The sequence below is a fragment of the Gymnogyps californianus genome, chromosome 9, assembly GCF_018139145.2.
Source record: "Gymnogyps californianus isolate 813 chromosome 9, ASM1813914v2, whole genome shotgun sequence".
Lineage (NCBI taxonomy): Eukaryota > Metazoa > Chordata > Aves > Accipitriformes > Cathartidae > Gymnogyps > Gymnogyps californianus.
The window spans coordinates 4397805-4418437 of NC_059479.1; the positions used below are offsets into that span (position 1 = coordinate 4397805).

Genomic DNA, 20633 nt, shown 5'->3' on the forward strand with positions numbered 1-20633 from the left:
CGTGATTCTGCTATATGTTTTAGCAACAGCCAACTACGATCCAACCTTGCTAGCCTATATACTGATTACTAGGCGAGTATATGTATAAAGATATGTATATATACACACACATATAGTAGGCTAGTATACTAATCTGTAGTACAGATTAGGGATTGCTAACTGTACCCTCGCTCAGCCACCACAAACTTTGACAGTATGTCGTGGGCATCAAGCTTGTGGTCATAGGCATTGTACAGGTATTAACCTAGATCCCTTTTCTGCTTCTTGCTCGTCCAGGCAATACCGTATAAACCCACCTTCCCAAAATCTCTGTTGTCGTTTGCATTGACCCATTCAGCATTTATCTCAAGAAATAAGTGAACAACATAGAAGTTATAGAAAGAATGTGAACAGATTAATGGTAACAGAAACAGTTAATGAACCATATCATCATTTTGAGCTTGAAAAAGTCCTCAAAACCCCCACTAAACAAAACCGATCTCCTCCATTCCCTCAGATGCTTTGCAGTCCCTTGAGGTTGTTTGAGCAATAAACAGGTCCGGGGTGGGAGAAGCAATAGTGACTAACAATGAATTTTAATGCAGTTGTCAGAATTGTCACTGAATAGATTCACTTGTATTTTAGTTTATTTAGCTTGGTATTACAGAATTCCTACTCTACTGTATTTTCATTGTGGTTTACTTTAAAATCTTAAAACCAGTATCAGGAAGTTATCCTTCCTGTAACAGTCAGCCTATTATTCTTGAGATACTTATTTGTTAAATAAATATTTTTTGGATTAATGAAAAAATTACTTGTTTTATTCACAGCAGATTTTAAATTGAAATTCCATAGCTACAGAATATCCAAAGTCCCACAAGCCACAGAGACTTTAACTAAACTGATTACAATTGGAAAAAGGAAAAAAAAAAAGTAGATAAAACCTTTGACCTAAAACAAAGCTCTGCAGGAGCAAATCACATGCAGGAGACAAGTGTACCTAAGATGGTGTCACAAGTTCACAATCATTCCCTCAACAATATTACCTGGTATAATATAGCAGCTTACAACATGCTTTTCATGGAGATGGGAACTGACAGACTTGACCTGAAGGACCCAACGTTTTTCTGTGCCCTGTGAAACATAATGTATCCGCTCAGCAGATGTTCCCTTCACCCACGCACGCTCTTTTCCCAGTCCTAAAGCCATTAATATCTTTTGCAAAGCCATTCTCTTTTTTTTTTTTTAAACACCACACTCGAAGGCACCAGTGAACACCGTACAGTATTTCATAAGCATAAGAAATGGAGAAACAGGAATAAGATTTTGACCAGCTGACAGCTAACACAGGAGAAAGAGGTGGTGACAGCTCCAGCTGTTCATATCTTAAGTGCCACTTATTTCTTAAATGATTGTCAATTCACAATGAAAAAACGTGGATGTGAAGTCATTCTACAGCTATAGCATTAACGAAAATTATGACTTTGGTAATTTACATTACTGGATTTATCCTAATGGAGAAAGTAAAGAATTAATTACATTGTTTCAGCTTTTGGTTAATGCTTTTATTTTTTCACTATAACTTTATTTTCCCTCCTCCCTTTAATTTTCCTGTCCTGTAGACAGTGAATTTCATAATAACAACTAAATAACCTTTTCTGTAGAAAGAAATATTTTAAATAAGGAAAAGTACAATCTCAATATTTAAAGTTCCTTCGTATGTGACAAAAATTCAGAAGGCCCTGGATTTTCAAGCTTCTCTCTTCGGGCTTTAAAGGAGTATCCAAAAACTAACTCAAGTGCCTCTCTTCTGCACACTATTAAGAAGACCCATCAGTGGTCATTTTTCTTAATTTAGATGTTCTGTTGCAATCTCTTTCCTACAGTTTCCAGCCCATGCATCCCTTTCACTGGGCTGCCTCACAAGTTAGCTCGGAAGTTAACCCACATCTCCACCTTATTCCAAGGTACATAGTGACTTTCTCTTAATTGGATCCAAATATTTAATGTGTTGAGACTGTACTTCCAGAAAATAGTCTGTCACCAAATCCGTCTTAAAGACAGAAGAATTCATATTTACAGACTTTACAAACTAAGAAGCTAACTAGTCTTGAATAACACTGTTTTCTATATTCTTTGCCTTTTGAAACTACAGTCTGGACGCCTGCCCAAGTGGTCAAAAATTTTGCTCCTCTAAATTGCTCATATTGTGTATTTTTCAGTGAACTATACCTAAATGAGTTATATCAGGAAAGTGTTATCTTTTATTTCATATTCATTCTTAATTTTATGCTGAGAATCTGATGAGATATACATCTGTATTCAGAATTTCTACAATATGACCTTTCATGAATTTGATTTACTAAAGCCTCAGATGTGATAGTTCCCATTTGCACGCTTTGTTTTATATGGATGACATTTTCCCTCAAACATTAACCTGCCATTTTATTGTCTCCCAGCTACCTTCAATATGTTTCATAGACAGAACAATTTTGACTTGTCAAAAAATCAAAACTGGCCCACAAAAATTTAGCTTTCGTAAAGCAAACGCATTTTTGTTCTTTTTTGCCCTTCTGAGAGCAGAATTTTACGTTAAGCCTCCTGTCATTTTTTTCATAGAACACATAGATTGCTTTTCTCCTAGGCCATGTATTTTACATGAGTCTAAAGGGCCTTTCATGTGGTACTGCATGTCATCTGTAGCCATTAAGGTATTATTTATGAAACTATATCTAAAAAAAACCCATGAAAATTCTTTTACGCTATTCCATTGACTAAAAACCATAAACTAGTTAAGAAACTGAGCTCTATGAAATCACTGACGTGTTTTCCTTTGTAGTTGTCTAATATGGTTATTGTCATATACTTTGGATGTTTATCTGATCTACATGAGCCACACAAAGAATTAAGGATTTACTAAGACAAAACATGAAAATATTGTAGGGAGGGGGAATTTTTTCATATTCCTTCTTATAGCATAAAGTTTTTACTTGTCCGGGATAATCACTGCAAAACCAAAGGCTATACCAGAGACGATAATTCCTTTTGTATCATCATTAACAAGAACGCTGAGCCATTGCAGAACAAAAATGATGGCTAGCAGGTCATCCAACAGTTCTTAGTGCAGTTCTCATGTCTCAGAAGACAAAACGCTGCAAACTCGTACCCAGGCACTGTCTGCCGTCAGTGCACAGGACACATAAGATCAATGGGCAACTCTCTGGTGTTAGAACTAAGGCATTTATCAGTGGGAATAAGCTGGTTTTTTATCACCATGAACTTCTGATTTCTAGACTTTTGATTCTATTCATATAGCTAAGATAGGTGCAAATCTCTTCTTCAGTATTTGATTCCTTCAGTGAATCAGTAATATCTGCTGTGGATTGTGCTGCTTCATCATTCCACAAAATGTAGACACAAATATACAATTATTTTTCTCCAAAAATAAAAATAATCTGAATGTTATTGAGACAACTGTGTTAGTAACGCCAATTAAGAAACACAAGTTATTGTTTTGGTTTAATAGTCATCTTATTTAAAATAAAGGTGCACGATGTTACAAAAACATGTAAAAAATTACTTGAAATTCATGAGAGAACACCTTTCTCAGTATAATTAAAACATTTTTGTAAAATATATAGTATGAATTTTTAATAAGCTATTGTTAGTGCACTACCAACCTTGAAAACTAAAATACTGATCATCTTAAGACATCTTGACTCCTGTGCTCTGAAAACCAGTACAGAACATGCACTTCCCTGCACACTGAGTACCTAGCTGAATGACTACCTACAGCTCAGCATTCTTTCTGTTAACTCAGTTGCCAAACTTCTATAAAAAGTTATTATGAAAAGGCCAGAGGAAAAAAGTCCCAAACTATGGCTTATCCATATCCCATACTAGCACATATTATGGTAAATAATTATGATTAATAGACATAATTCTTATTCTAATAATATTGGAGTTACAGAGAAAGCAACAGGTTAATACGAAGATATACCATCCTTACAATAAAAGAGAATTAATTCCTTAAAAAGTAAGACAAATCATATATATATTGTCTAAAGAATCCAGATCTTGCAATCCAGACCCTTATTTTCCATGAAAATAGTGAAGCATAGATGAGAAAAAGCAGTTTTAAAGTTCTCCTGAAATATCTCCAGATTACTACTTTGGAGAGATGGGACAGAAAAAAAATTTCATTTGGAGGCAGAGGGAGGGATCTTCTCCAGCATGTTCTGGTCTCAGATTAGCGTACTGCCCAGATGAACTGCAAGTTGTCCTGAGCCTTTCCCTATGAGTCTGAAGTTCTCACTGCTGATTCACCAACAACACACTTCTCAGAGAAGTTGTTTTGTCATATTTATTAAAAACATTAATGCCAGCAGTGAACTATGTCATCTCAGAAAGCTCTGTAATGCAACGTTTTACTTCTTAAGGACTCTGAGGCAGTTGATATTCTGCATAATAATGACATACATGAGGAAATATTTTTATGCATTGAAAATACAAGGCTTCACTACAATAATATTTTTTTTTTAAAGATCAGTTTTAAAGCCCTAGAAGTACAATATATTAAAATAAGAAAAGGCAGTCTTACCAATCCACTTGCACGGAGAAAAAAATTTTGGCACAGGAAGCCCCTTCCCCTCCCTGAGCCTGCTATTCATTGACCACAAAAAAACTCTAACAACAAAAAAGGGATATAATGGAGACATGCACAGTTGAATTTATTGCCTAAACAGCAGAGGATTCTATACTTTTTTTGTTGTTGTATTTAAAAAGTTCGTCCTTTCATGTGGGTGACAATCTCCTTTTCTGCTGAACGTATATCTTGGTGTCCTCATGTGTTGATCATAGGTTTTCAAAAGCACGTGCTAAATTTTCATCCATGTGAAACACCTAGCTGTTGTACAAAGATAATTGCTTTTCAGATCCACAGGGAAACAGCTTCTGAGCTCAAGATCATAAAGGTAGGAAACAAAAGGACTATAAACAGATAAATAACAAATGAGATAAACCCCTCTACTTTCCTGCCCAAAATAATACAATACCAATGCTGGTAACCGCTTAACAGAAAAATATTTACGCTACACTATTCTCCCTAAACATTCATCATGCCACCAGCCACGATGATGAGGAGGTGGTGCCAGGCCTATCAGCACTACTGCTTGCCACCACCATCTGCCAGAAGAGAACTAGATTTTAGATATATATTTGCTTAGCATTGATGCTGATAGTATACACAAATTTGCATTCAGCTCCACAGAAATGTCAGCCTAGGGAAGAGGGTGGACACTTAGGAGTGTCAAGGTATCTATCAAAACAAGGCACTGTGACAGCTGTGTTGGAAAAACACAGCTATGTAAAAACCAAAACAAACAAAAAACAATTGCAATATTCACAGTAAAAATGACAGGATTAAATAGGAAAAGAGTGTGTTCAAATCAGTTGGCTTAAACAGAGAGATACTGGAAAGAGTAAGAAGGAAATAACTTAGAAAATTGAAAGAATTCTGGCTGGTTCTCAAGAAGTGAATGTCAGATGTTTTATACCTGGAAAATATATATTTATAAGGTTGGAAAAGGCCATATATACATAAAGATGAAAATGGAACACTGCAAAACGTGTAAAATGACCGATACTGACATCTGCAGTTACATCAGCATTCCTCTAGACATTATGGTTCAAAAATGTGGCTTTCTTTTTTCTGGGTTTTTTTGGAGGGAGGGGAGTTAGGTTTGGGGTTTTGTTTGGGTTTTTCTAGGGGAGTGTTTTGTTGAGTTTTTTTAAAAATGTATGCTTTATAGAACTTTCTTCCTGACAAAGACGGATCTAGTTCACAATGAGTTGTAACATTACCCAGGAAAGGTTCAGGTAGAGCTGAGAAGCACTGCATGATTTAGAGTATTTCATCCACCTAATAAAGAGTTTCCTGTGAGTAGCAGCAAACTTTACAGGGAAATATCCACCTAACATCAGCCTCGGTGAAGTTCAGCACTATATGCACTCCTGACCGTGAACCAAATGTGGCCTGGGGACAAGCCACCTCAGTGTCATCCCCTTACAGCCAGCCAGCTGCAGCCAGTGCTCAGCTGCTCCTCAGCACCCACTCCTCCACCCCAGTGCACAGGGACCTCTGACAACAGAGTATCCGGTCGTGTTTCTGGACTCTTCAGTTTAAATAAATCCCTCTTTTCAATACCAATCCCTATAAAGCCACCCTTTCATGTCTTAGGGAATATGAAAGGCACATGGGACTGCGAGTAGAAATCTTTGCCATCAGGGCTGTTTTCAAACCAGAAGTGTATGATTTTTCCCATTTCCCTCTTTGCTTTTTGCGCCAGCGCCTTTGATCAGGGTGACCAGTTGCTGCAGGCACACTTGCTGTTTTGTGGGTCTTTTTTATTTCCCAGATGGCAGAGTATTGCTCATGTAGCTTTGCAGAATTACAGTATACATTTTTTTGCTCCCCTGAAGCTCCAGAAACAGAATTGTAAAAAACAAAGTTCAGATTTTCTGAGGGTGAATTTTCACTACTTGAACTCCTTTCACTCTTCACACACGCTATCCATGAGCCCTTCCCTGTGATAGCCCCTGATCCCTCATCCTTCCCCACACTTTCCTACCTTTTATGGTCCTCAGGACCAGCAGCAATACCACTGCTGCCCTCTGTGATCATGAAATAGTTTCAGACTGTCCACTAGTGTTTAGTGTTGAAACATGACAGAAAAAGTGCCGGTTGTTCAAAAGGTTATGCAAGTAATGTAAAGACATTTGGAAGATTTCATATTGGGGGCGGGGAGCAGGAGCACTGTTAGAATTGCTTGATCAGCGACACTTTAATTTCCCTACAATAGCTGATACAGCTGAATTAGGGAAATTATCCTTATTCAGAGATCATTCTAGCAACTTACAAAGTGATTAAACCACTGTTTGCTCATTTATTATTTCTGTATTTCCGTTTATTTTTACTGAAATCCTAAAAAAAAATTACTGCCAAAAATATAGCTGTTTTATTTCTCATAATAATCGAGATTGATTTTACCACCGTAATATTTAAACACATTTTATTTCCTAAGGCATTAAACGTAGTTTACAGTTAGCTGCAATAGAGTGCCTAGCATCAAAAATGTTGGGCATTTAGCTGAGACAAAAGGACTGTGGCTTTTTTGTATAATTATTCATTTTATATTTGCCTCCCTTCCCACTCTAATTCAGCTTATATATACATAGGAAATGCAATGATAACCAAAAGGATATAATTTTAATCTATTGAATTTTATGCATTTATGGCTAGAATTCAGTAAAAATGTAATGATACTGATCAACTGCCATAGAAACTTGGATTTAGAATAGGCCAGTTCATTAAGTCTCCCCTGGAGAAGTTGTATCAGCCAACTGAGTTATTCGGGTTTTCTACAGTCTGCCACAGTGATACAGGAACTCTACAACTGCTTAGAAACGTGATTTTGGAAAGATGAATACACATACACACACTATTACAACCTAAACTGTAACAGGCAGAGACTTTTATTAAGGTAAAAGCCATGTAGAGAGACAATAGCTGGGCAACTTGCCATAAAGTCACACCAACATCTCAAAGACATGCTGGGTCAGGATTGTGCTAAGAAGTAGTGCAACATATCATACTTGCATGTCTGATGGCATACGTAGGGTCTAAGTAGCTAAAATGCTGAACTGGGATTCAGGAGGCTTCTGCTTATTTAGGTAATTTGGAACTATGTTCTCCATGGTGGCACTTTGCATTCACAACAGGTACAAAAGAGAATGAGATTTATTGTTGTGAATTCTGAAACCAAAATCCAAAGAATTATTCTCAAAATTTATTTCAAGTTCTGAACATGAATGCTGCTCAGTTTACAGGAAGAGACATGTTCGTTTTGTTGAAGGACTCCCCACCTGATACAGAAAACTAATGAGAGACACTTCCATGTTATTTCCTAATAATTACACAATAGCTAGGTTCCTTATAGCCAGACAAACTGTTCACATGAGCTTTTGGACTTCATTTCTACAGTAACAAAGATGTCAATCTAATAACTATTACATTGGGCTTATATACACAGAGCTTTTAACATGACCTGTGCTCTGAAACACCTTGTAGAGGTGCCATAGCTCCTTAAAAGGAATGAAATCAGCAGACTAGTAGTATTCTTTTGCTTTGAAAAAGAATTTCCAGAATTTTTATTAAGAACTCTCTAAATAATTATTGTACTTTAAAGATGTGTAAGTGTCCAGGGGACACTGTCACCTGGATTTAATAAGCTTTTTTTCTCCTCTTTTATTAATTTCTTTCTAATGGACTATGAAGTGTCCGACAAACATTTTATTACATTTACAATACAACGTGGAAGGTCAGGGATTTAAACATAGTCCTTTACAATGGATTATTTAAAACTTTTTTTGAAGTCTACATAAGCATAAGGGTAATATTAATTAGGAAGTTTAACCCATATTATATTAAAATCAATGACAATCAGATTTAACTTTGTAGAAAAGCCAGAAGAAGGTAGGCCATCAGAAAAGAAGAGAAAAAATATATTTTTGTCTTACCCGTAACTGCTTAGAAAAATGAACAAAATTTCTTTTCACACAGATGCTTATAAAGCATTTTTAAAGGCCTTCAAAAGCCAGACTGCTATTCCTCCTTCAATTATATTGATAGGGCAGTATTAATACTAAGTTTGTTATGCCAATGTACAATCAGATTTATCTCAGGGATCAAAGATATTCTTGTAGTTTTAGCTGAAGTAGTATCCATCTGTCATGCAAGGTCTTCAAGATTTTAGCATTCTACTGATAGACATTAACAATCCTTTTGTCACTCCTGCAATCTTCTGCTCTTAGAACAAAAAAAAAGTCAGCTATTTTAAATATTTTTGTTCAGTTTTAGCAATTCTTATCTTTTTCATGAAACCTTTAAACAAACTATATCTCTAGAATAAAAACTGAAGAAATCCTAACTAGTCTGTAATCACAAAAATACTAAATGATTTTTAAGATTTTTTTACAAACACCGGAGGTAGATATTGTTCTTTAAATGACCTACTAAAGTTTGTAAAGCTAAATCATTTATAAACTAATACAGCTAAATTCAACTTATATTCATCTTTGAAGTTTGCTTCTTTTATTCAAGATCTGAAGGAAGACTTCACCTGAAAACTTGTTCTATTTTTTACCTAAAAGCCTTTGTTCTCTTTTCTAAATAAAATTGTTTATAAGGAAAGATTAACCAAAGAAAAGACAGAATACCCTCTGCCCAGAAATCTTATCTTGAAATGGAAAGAAGATTTTAGGCTCTGAAAGATTTTTCTGTTAATGTAACAGCCATGAAATTATAATCTATGGAATCCAGTGTAAGAACATAGGAATAGCCTTCCTGGACCAGACCAAGGCTGTGTGTCATTCTGTCTCTAACAGGCAGCCATAGATGGGCATTTAGGAAAGACGAAGAACATACCAAAGGCATATGACCTTTCCTTGGATTGAATGGATTTGACTATTGAGTACCCTCCAGTGGATCTTTTTTTAAAGAACTTGTCCAGTAGCTGCCATCTTGCACATTATTTGACCAAATTTAATATCTGACCTGCCCCTCTCAACCCCTCTACCCCAAAAAGCAGCAGACAGGAAGCTGTCATTAAAATAGGTATAAGAGCTGTATGTATTACTCATAGTCTGTCAGAATAAAGAGCCATGGAGAAGACAAGTGAGGGCCTTGTCAGAAGTACTAACTTCATTCCTGCATTCTATGTCAAACAGAGGCCAGGGTTTAAAAATGACTCTTCATATAGTGTCCAGCCTTTAACTTCTGTATGCTGAAGAGTCAATGAATTTCACTTGTAAAAGCTTTAGCTATAGAAGGACATAAGGAGTAAAGTCATAGGAAATACATTATGGAGTATTAATGGCTAGTCTGCATTTCAAAATCTAGGGAGTGTAAAGGTGACCCTAAACACATACTCATTTTTCTGTCCCTGTTGTTTCTTCTCATTCTCTCCTTATTACAAAGCAATTTTTTCATGGCTATTTGTTTCAGATGCCAAAACCATTAAACTGCAGTTTTTCCAAATGCCGATACTGAGCTAATTTGCTTATGAATTTTGGCAGAATTGGCTGTTGTACAGAACATTTCCAGGAGTGGTAAACACTTGAGGAATAGACATAAATAAAAACTAGCTCAATGGGGAGAGCAGTTATGTGCTCGTACTATGGGTTAGCAACTATTTGCCTAATAAGAGCGATTTCTCGACTATAGGTATTTACATCTCAGGGGAGGAAAAATGAAAAGCGTAGAATGAAAAAGTCAACAGAAGACGAACAGCAAGAGCCTCTGAATACTGCAAGTTGATGTGGATTGCTCCATAATTACAAGTTTGGTAATTGCATTTTTTTTCCACAGAAAATAGCAATGTTTTCTTAGTTATGACAGATTATGGACACTGATTATAACATCAGCTTATGTAAGTTCCTATGAACTATATATATTAAGAGGGGGAATAATGAATATTCCAGGTGTTCACAGAATACCTGCAACTGTGCTAACAGTCTTTGATAACAAAATTTTAAGTACTGCTGTTAATACTACTGGTAAATAGTAGGCATTCATTATATAAAACACAATGTTCCGGAAGACATTTTACCGAAGAGTTATTTAATCTGTACAAAAAATAAACTGTGGGAAATCCTTTTCAATTACCACACCTAGTAATACTTCCTATTGCTTTTCAAAAGATAACAACATGTTCCCCATTTTTGGGCTGCCACATCACCAGCATAAGTTGTTATTACTCCATTTAAGTGAAAGGTGAATTAGTAAAGGGAAATGACACATCTACAGACTGCAGTTGTGAGCTTTGACTTACTCCTACTCATTCTATTCAGTCCGTTTTGGCTGATACTGCTAGTACACTTTCAAATAGATACATTTGCAAAACCAAAACAGGTATGGATTCAAATCTTTACCAAGTGCATAGTTTGAATATCAGGTTTAAAATGCGGAAATAAATTCTTGTCTCTTATAACCAATATCTTAATCTAAACAAGATCATAATCTTATATCACCGTAATATCTGAGCACTCTCCTAGAGACCATTCATCAAAAAATTAACCAAAACCAGACCTGCAAAATTATCCAGATCAACTGAGAACTGGAGAAAGCACTAGGAGGGAAATTTCCTGGACATATTTCCTGGTTTCAGCTGGGACAGAGTTAACTCTGTTCTTAGTAGCTGGTACAGTGCTGGGTTTTGGATGTAGTGTGAGAATGATGTTGATAACACGCTGATGGTTTAGTTGTTGCTAAGTAGTGCTTATCTTAAGCCAAGGATTTTCAGTTTCCCATGCTGTGCCAGCAAGCAGGTGTGCAAGGAGCTGGGAGGGAGCAGAGCCGGGGCAGCTGACCCCAACTAGCCAAAGGGATATTCCATACCATGGAACATCATGCTCAGTATATAAACTGGGGGGAGTTGGCCGGGAGGCGCGGCTCAGGCATCAGTCAGCAGGTGGTGAGCAATTGCATTGTGCATCACTGGGGGTTTTTTCTTTTTTTTTTTCTTTCCCCCTCTCCTTTTCTTTTGTTATATTCCTTTTCATTACTACTATTATTATTATTGTATTTCATTATTATTATTGTTAGTATTATATTTTACTTTAGTTATTAAACTGTTCTTATCTCAACCCACAAGTTCTACCTTCTTTCCCGATTCTCCTCCCCATTCCACTGGGAGCGGGGAGGGGGGAGTGAGGGAGCGGCTGCATGGTGCTTGGCTGCTGACTGGGGTTAAACCACGACAACATAAAAGAGAAGGAAAAAGCTTCTCTGGAAGAAAGGGCCAAGTGTAGTAAAAGAAACTTCTTTCTGTGCTTTGCTGAGGTTTTATGATAAAATTTTTGTACCTGTGGACATTTGGTTCTGTTGATTTGTGAAAAGGCAGTTTGTTGAATACTAATAATGGTGCTAGAAAGCTGTGCATTATTGGAGGAGAGAGGAGAAAAAGTAGGCAAAGTTTAAGATCACAGTAGCTACAGCAGAGTAATTTGTGGAACTCCAGTGCATGTTTTGCCTGTTATCCACTACCTGCCTTAAACTTCTGTTTCCTTGCTTATGAGGATTTCAATGGCAATAGTTGCCTGTACAGTAGAAAACTATGTGTGGTAATCCTTACAGTTTCTTAAAATGGGAATGCACTTTCTCGCATGGAAGAGAAAGAAACAACCTAGAGGAAGCAGCAGAAACTATTATCTTGCCAGCCAAGAACGTTTCATTCATTTCTCCAGTAGCTTTTTTCCTAGGGATTATCTCTCAGAAAGCTCTCTTAGCACAGTGACACAACAGTCATTCTTTGTATGAGTTTCGCCATACACAGTGCCTTCTGACAAATTGGAAGTGTGCTCTTAAGAAACCAACCCTCAGATGGAGTTTCACATGATCTGAACTCTGCCCTTCAACTTTTGCTGTTTGCTACCAGGGGTCAGTTACAGAAAGCAGTAACACCAGTCAGGGGAAAGCAAACCTACCACATCTGCCTCTCCTGCCCTGCCGTTTGGAGGCCACCACACCAACCAGCTGGCATCTTCCTACACAGAAGGAAAAAAAAAAAAAGTGAAGAATAAGTAATTTCTCCTTTGCATTTCTAAAGATGCTCTGTTTGTTCAGACTTCAGAACTTATTTTCCCTGTGTTTCCTTTGTCCTCTTGTTTTTGGCTGAAAAAGTCAGTTTGTTAATTGGGTACAGAAAATGAACGTTCATACATGTTTCCTTAAAAATCTGTACATGTTGCTGTAAGCAATTCTTAAGTTGCTTGAAAGAAGGCCAGCTAGCATCTAGACAGAAAAGAAAGTGCATTCTCCATTGCCATACATATCTCACAATTCATCAGAATGACCTGTCTGGGTATTTTTCACCATTATTTCCATATGACTGTGCTGGTGGATGCTGCAAAAGTGTTCAAAAATGTGACGTATTCCTGAACCTCATTCATAGAAAATTACAGTACAATACTGTAACAGATCATAATCGATAAATTCAATCAAAGAACTGTTTAACTTTTTTTTCAGTGTGAACGCTGAAGAACTTGTCTGGAAGAAAGTCAGGGAATTTTGACTGCCGGAGGGGTACCTTGTGTTCTTTTTGTTGTTGTTGTTCTGAGAGTATTTATTGTATTTATTTTTTTTCCCTCTGAAAATTGACATAATATTGACCAGTGTTCTACTGAGTAGTAGTTAAATCATAGTTCATTCACAGTGTTTAATATATTTTTATCCAAGTTATAAATATATTTTTTCCCTGAATCCAGCCATTTCACTTTTTGCAGTCACTATATCAACTTATAACTACCCTGTAATGGTATAACTACGAGGGATAAGAGTTAGTTGCATATCAAAGCCAATGTGTGTGGGCGGGGGCATTTCATAGATAATCTAAACAACTTTGCACAGACAGGGAATGGAGCAAAAAGACTTTAAATGTTGAATTATTCTGGTTTTGATGGTTTAAATACAACTTTCAGTGATACCTTAGGTATCTAGTATTGTAATTCAATATTCTGAATGGTGGTAAAGTTTCCTTCTCATTTATTCAGAACATGTACAAAAATATTCAGTTTAACTGGATTTTAGGGGTGTAGGAGGGTTTCACTCTCACCTAACAAACAATCAGGAGTCTTCCGCCACAGAGTACCTGACATGTCCTGCAATATATCACCACATACACCCTTTTTTTTTTCCCTGCAGTGAACCAGGTTATGTTTTGTACTCTGCAGAAGGGAGGAAATACTTTCAGCCTAGTGAAGAGTATTTGACTACTACTTCCTAAGCATCTTCAACAGAAATATTTCTTGTGATATAAAAGTTGAAGCATCAACCAGACTGAGCCTGTCTGTGACTTTCCTTATCCTTTTTGGTTACTCATTAATTGCTGCAGTGAAAGGCTCCCCGAGACCTATGAGGTTCCAAGAACAAGTCATGGCCTGAACATGCAATAATTACAGAAAGGAATTCTGTACTTGAAATAGGTGTTTTAAGCATTCCTACTGATTCAGTCCCCTTCATTGCAACAGTTATTTTGTTGCCTCAAAACATATGCTTTGCCTGAAAAAGCTGAAACCTTTCAAAGAGTTATTTCCTCTACTAGTTAGCTAACACACTTCCATATTAACACTGTGAATGATCGTAGTCCATTTTAATGTAAAACAGAATATGTAACATAAGCCACTACTGAAGGTAATTTAACCTGTTACAGTTTAAGAGGAAGCAGAAACACTCACATAAAACCCGTATGTCTAGAAAAGTAACACACATTAGTTGAACTGTTACAGTTACACACTTGTTATACAAGCTGGTTTGCCTCATCCCTAATTTGCAAGAAAAGTTACTATCTAATTCAGAGTTCTATAATTCTTACAATAACATCTTTAGCAAGAGAATACCCACAATGACCCAAAGACAAACTTCTAGAATACTGAACCTGTGAGAAAAAGAATCCAGATTCCTGTGCAGTCTGTGTTCATAATCCAAAACAACTTGTACACTCTTATTGAACACGAACTCTTAATGACACCTCCTCTACAGGAAAGTAAATAAACAAAGTCATCTCAAAGAGGTCTTGATCCCCCTGGTATTATCTTTTATAGGTAGAATGGTACTGCTCAGCAAATATGTCCTGTAAGACATGCTGTCTCTATAAAATCTGTATAATCTTTCTAGGCTGAATTGCCCCTGGCGAAGAAGTGTTGGAAAATGACCTCAAGCAACTGTGCCACTGGGATCTGTCATCATTTGACTACAACCTAATAAAATTTCTGTCTAAGGCAAATTTTCATTAATTTTATGGCTCCTAGAAGACTAATATAATACATATAACTTTTAAGTTTATACCTATGCTTGCTGAGCTAAATCTTTAATTGTAGCCCAAATCAGCCAAGCACTTAAACAGATGCTTTATTTTTGAGCACTTATTTCTACTGACTTTGATAGGTCTATGTAAGTGCTTAACATCAGGTGTCTGCTTTGTTGTTTTGCAGGGTTTACCTTGAGAGTGCTTAGTGCTTTGAAGATCCATCCTTTCCTAGGGATGGTTTTTTGTGGGGGTTTTTGGGGATTTTTTTTGTTTGTTTGCTTTTTGTTTTTTTTAATAAGGAAAATAAAGTAAAGCAAAAATATCATAAATGTAAGACTAAACTAAAAATAATAACAGCTTTGTTACCTTTCTAAAATTACAATTGATGTTGTGAAGTTGCTGGGTGCTTTCTCCTTGTACTTTCCAGTTGATGCAACCTAGTCTTTTACTTGTAAAGTAATCAGCTTTTAATTAAGCCCATGAGTTTTTCGTATTACCCTAATGCCTGTAATAATTGTTATGATTCTATTACTTTCTTTGTTAAACACGTTTGTAGTTTTAAATGACAGGAAGTCAAGCTAGCAATTTGTAAAGATGTGTGAATAAGGAAATTGCTCTATTCATATGTTCATAATGAACAGAGAGATAACATAATAATGCTTTGTATTCTCTCACCCTCCAACAAGAGGAAAGAAAAGCAAAGGAGGTGGCCTGGATAATTTCCTGCAACCCTCCCTTTGTTCTTAAGCCTTTTTAGCAGTATTTATTGAGGAATGCAAAGGAAGAAAAATCATCCAAACCAAGCTTTGAACATGCCGCTTTAGTGACACAGCTTCCAAGAACAAGAAAAAGCTCATTCATTAGAACAAAATGCTGGAAAAAAGCCAACGCACAACTGCACACATTACTGCAGTCGTTCTGTATCACATCATACCACTACTACTCCATTTAATGTACTATTGCTAAAATATCTGCGAACCTAAGTTGTTCCAGCCTTAAATTACACCTTATGTCAATCTCTTCAGCTATGTCAACAATGTAAATAAAAACTATGTAAGACGCTTTACTGTTCAAGAAACTCACTGTCTGGTTAAACAGTGGGGAAGCAAAGGGCACAGGTACTACTTTGATTTTAAAGACTTCATAGACACACCTGACCGAGGACATGAGGGAGGGAAAAGAGAGCCTTAGTGACATTGGCACCGTCGTCTTTCCTTTCCCAGGTTTCAGAGCAAGTTGCGTACCCCTAATCACAGAAAGGGTTCAGCTACTCCACTACCCTTGCACTGTCTCTCCCCACCTAATGAGCTATATCTGCCCTTTCTGCCTTATTTTTCACAGATCCTTGAAACACCGCTAAACATAGATATTTAAAGGAGGGGGAAAATCACTTTTTAGCAGACAGTTTGTCAAATAAATGATGCTTACTTAATTATTTAAAGAGATTGTATAACTGCACATTGCTATTCAATCAAGTTCCTTGATTTTTTCCCCACTGTTTATAGATAAACCGTAATGCTCAAACATTGCTACTAATTATGTATAAAATTCTGAACAGCAGATACATGAACAAACGTTCATGCCAATTTGCTCACTTTAAGTGTTGTTCATCTTCCAAGTTCTGTCAAAATTTCTATTTGAACCTGAAGAAATTTTCAAAGATAATCCTACATTAAATGGATAAGATTAAAAGTCAGGACATAAACAAAACAAAAAAGAGCAACACATCAGAAGTGAAACTCCTTACTGCACCCAGATTTCCTGGAACTGAATGTGTCTCAACGATCTACTCTTTATAAGGTTATGTCTCCCAGCTTTCCTACCTGCTACCTCCCCTTACCCCAAGTTATTTATTCTAACTATTTAAGTTTGCTTTGGCAAGACAGGTAATTTGTTAGAGGGGTTTGGAAATTTGACCCTATATCACATTAAGAATTTCCTAGGCCCAGTATAACTTTTCTTTCTGGCATTTCTTTCCGATAATAGTGTCTGGTTTTCAGAATTGTCAGGTACCTTCAATTACCATTCAAAATGGAAATTTGTATTTTATGTTTGGGGTTATTCTATAATGATATGCTTTGTGAGCACTTTATTACAGTGGATTAAATACTAAAATGAAATTGTCACTTCACAATTTTATGGAAATGAAAACGGTAACAGTAGGCTTTATGTCAGTTTACCAGCTAAGGGAGGCAGCATAAACTTTCTATTACATCACAAATTTTGAAATTTTTTTCTTTGTTTTCTTTGGCATCTTTTAACTCACCTTAAAATACATTTACAGAGCACAAAGCAAACTCAATCCCCCACCTTTAAAATGTAAAATTTAATACTGAAAATATTTCTCATGTCATTTCAGTAACATGATTCATCATACGATATGAACGGACGTGACACATCTTAATGAGGCATATCACTAAACAATACAATGCCCAGAGCCGGTTTGAAATTTCAAAGAATCTTGGGTGTAAAATTGGTTTAAATACAAAATATTGTTTGTGGTAAAACACTATCAAAATCTTGATGATTAAGATTTTATTTCTCTTTAGGAAATTATACAGGGAACAGGCTGACAAAACTATGATAGTATAAATATATTCCAAATGGAGTATGTTGGGTTTTTTGTATGTTTGAGAACTTGTTAAATTTTGCAGTACTTTTGGATATCTTAATTGTTTATGTTGCCAGGAGATTCAAGCAGTTTGGTTTTCATTTGTTTGCTGATCTTTGTATTTTGTTTCATTTCTGACTTGGTATCCTTAAATTAACTCTTTGGGGTTTTTTTGAAACCTTAAAACATAGCAGTTTGACTGTAACCTTCCTTTTGGTTGTAAACCTATTTTACATCCCTTCTTAAATCTGTAATTCAAAACCTCTTTAACCTGTCTATACCAATACCAGGCTTTTAAATGGCAAACCATTTCCAATACACTTCAAGCAAAATTTTCAATGTTCTGTGTATGGCCTTCAAAGGCCATTTCAAAATTTTAAAGATATGATTTAGATGTATTTGAAATTGGGATGTTAATATATGGTGCTAATGTTAATACATGGAGGTAAGAAACACTTTTCAGAAAAGCGTTCATCTAAATGCTTTTATTTGAAGGGACGAAGTTGGCATATTCATCACAAAACTTCTGTGATGTATGTAGCTCTTCTATAGCTTAACATGTGTTGTGCGCAGGAGCACTGAATTAAATCTGCTTGATATATTTTCACCAACAGAGAGTATGCACAAGCACTCATGGGGGAAAGGAGAGTGTAGAAAGGCAGGTGTCATTGTGACTCATGATTTTGGTATGAAATGATGTATTTCACACTAACAGGTCTAAAATTAAGATTAAATTACAAGTCAATTGCCTGAGTCTCCTAATCAAAGGAAAATATACACATTTGCTCTGCTTTTAAAGCATAATTTCCACATTCATATGTACATCTATATGCAATAGTTGTATGAAATTCCAGTTTATACATAGAATATATGTCTTTGTTTCTCACCATCCTAACTGGCAATAAATTAATTTTCCCCAAGTTGAGTCTGTTTTGCCTGTGACAGTGACTGGCAAGTCGTCTCTCTATTTCTACCCATGAGCTTTTTTCTCATCTTATTTTCTCCTCCTGTCCTATTGAGGAGGGGGAATGAGCAAGCAGGCTGGTGGGTGTCTGGCAGCCAGCCAAGGTTAACACACCACAAGTAGACATCAGCTTTATTTAACCTGTAGTTCATTTGATGCCCCCAAAATATCAAGCCAAAGGAAAAAGAAAAATCTTATACAGAAGAAAACAACAAGTTATCCCCATGGATTTGGTTCATTAACATTTTCTCTCGCCTGAGAACTAAGATTTGTATCCAGACTTTCTATTGGAAAGATAAAAGTTCAGTTTGTTTTCAGTGATGTATCTTCTCAAATAAAATCTGTGACAATTTTAACCAGTACTGTCATATTTACGCAGCTGGAATACTAAATGAGCAATGTAAACATACAAAATATTTAAATGTCTTTAAAACATACGTAAGATTCAAAGGAATAGGTAATTAATGTTTCTTATAAACTACTACAGCTTTGTATGTACAGCTGTGAACAGAGAACACTCTTCTCTGCAACTCTACAGTATTTGCACCCATGTTCTATTTTGGCCTTAGTAGTACTTTGTGCTCTAAAATGATAAAACCTGTTTTCATATGTTAACACTTCTTTGGTTTTTAATAAATACTTTGCCTCAGTATAAAGCAGCCATTGGTGCAAAGATCACTTAAACTTTAAAATTAAGAAAAGGATGGTTTTACTGTGGTTTTACTAATGCCTTGTGCACAGGTTGATTTCCTTTTATTTGGCTTGAACCTGATGCTTGTGGGTTTCATTTAATGTCCCTAACTCTTTTCACCTTTTTCTAGACACCCATAATTTTACAAATTTCAGTTTTATACCCACACTCACCTCCTTGTTCTAGGATGAGAACTACTTGTTGCACCTCAAACAACCAATCCAAGAAGTTCAAGCAGGATTTAACCATGAGTTTAACTAGTAGCATGAAGAAAAGAAAGTATGGTTTGGTTTGGTTTGGCTTTGTTTTTCCCTCTCCTGCGTATTTTTCCTATATTTCTTTATCTGTTCTACAGTAAGAAGTTCAAGGAAATTTACTGCTGATATTGGGATAGCTAACCCTTCATATTTTCTTAGAATAAAATAAACAAGCTTTTCTTATTTGCAAATATTTTAGCTTTAAGTTTTACCCATGCAAGCAATTTTTCTGCTTTGCATGGTAAATATACAGTGATGTGTTTGACCTTAGCAAAAATAACCAAAAATAGCAATAAAAAATACACTACATCTGGTAAAGTCCCAGAGATGTTAAACCTCAATATGGTTATTAAAACTATTGTGTTTTTCATTACTCAGAAATATTAGCCTCTTCTTACTCTCACCAGTATATTTGGGGGTGCACATTCTCTGGCAGACTATTAGCACTGCTTTGGCAAGTGCTGCATGTTTTCTGTGGTTATGTCCTGAAACATCCTTGAGTGTTCATAGTATGATGTAGCCACAGGCGTAAATTGTACTGATACATTTTATTTACTTCCCTTAGAGGTCTTGGAAAAGACAACCATGTCCCAATAGACACTTGAAGACAGCATAATCATTCAAAATACTGGTGATTTACTTTGATTAAACATTTCATTCCTGAATTCAATTCCTGAATCCAAAAAGTCACCACTATGAGCCTCATCGACAAGTAAACAGCTGGTTGGGATGTTCTCTTTCTATCAGTTGTAGTGCCAGAACAATGTCTTGTTTTTAGCGGCAATTCTAAGTGCCACTATAACATTATCAACCAGTTTAATCCACTGAATTCATAGCTGAGCAGTTTTAGCATCCACTCCTTAAATTACTTCTAATGGTCTTTTACAGATCTATTCCACCAAGACAGTGATTTTCCTGAGGTGTCTGGGAAAGAGAAATAGTAGTGCTACCGAGGTACATTTCATCACTGGATAGTCCTCATAAGCGTGACTTTTTAAAGATTAAGAAATAGCAAATCACTTACAGGTATGCTTAAGTTAAACATTTGAGTAACTTCACTGACCAATATTGGGATTACTTTTATGCTTCCTGTTATATTGTTCACGTGCTTTGCCAAATTTGGGTCATTGCCTTCACAAGTGTGTAGATTTTGTTTATTTAAGTATTTATATAGTTGTCCTTACTGCAATATCTGAATATCTTCACATTATGTAATATTTCCCCATCACTACCTTATCAACTAAGACAGACAGATCTTAAGAGTATT

At 36.0% G+C, this 20633-nt stretch overlaps 1 long non-coding RNA gene across 2 annotated transcripts in view; it reads right to left on the reverse strand.

Annotated features, from left to right (window-relative positions):
• LOC127019732 (uncharacterized) overlaps positions 1 to 20633 on the reverse strand; it is a 185935-nt gene that overhangs the window by 46114 nt on the left and 119188 nt on the right. The window contains exons 3-4 of one of the 2 annotated variants that reach the window (XR_007766966.1): positions 12523 to 12582; positions 4268 to 4885 (exon numbers count right to left, since the gene is read on the reverse strand). This is a non-coding gene — a long non-coding RNA (uncharacterized LOC127019732). Of the gene's footprint in view, positions 1 to 4267; positions 4886 to 12522; positions 12583 to 20633 lie in introns of those variants that run through there. The other variant, XR_007766965.1, reaches the window with a different exon arrangement.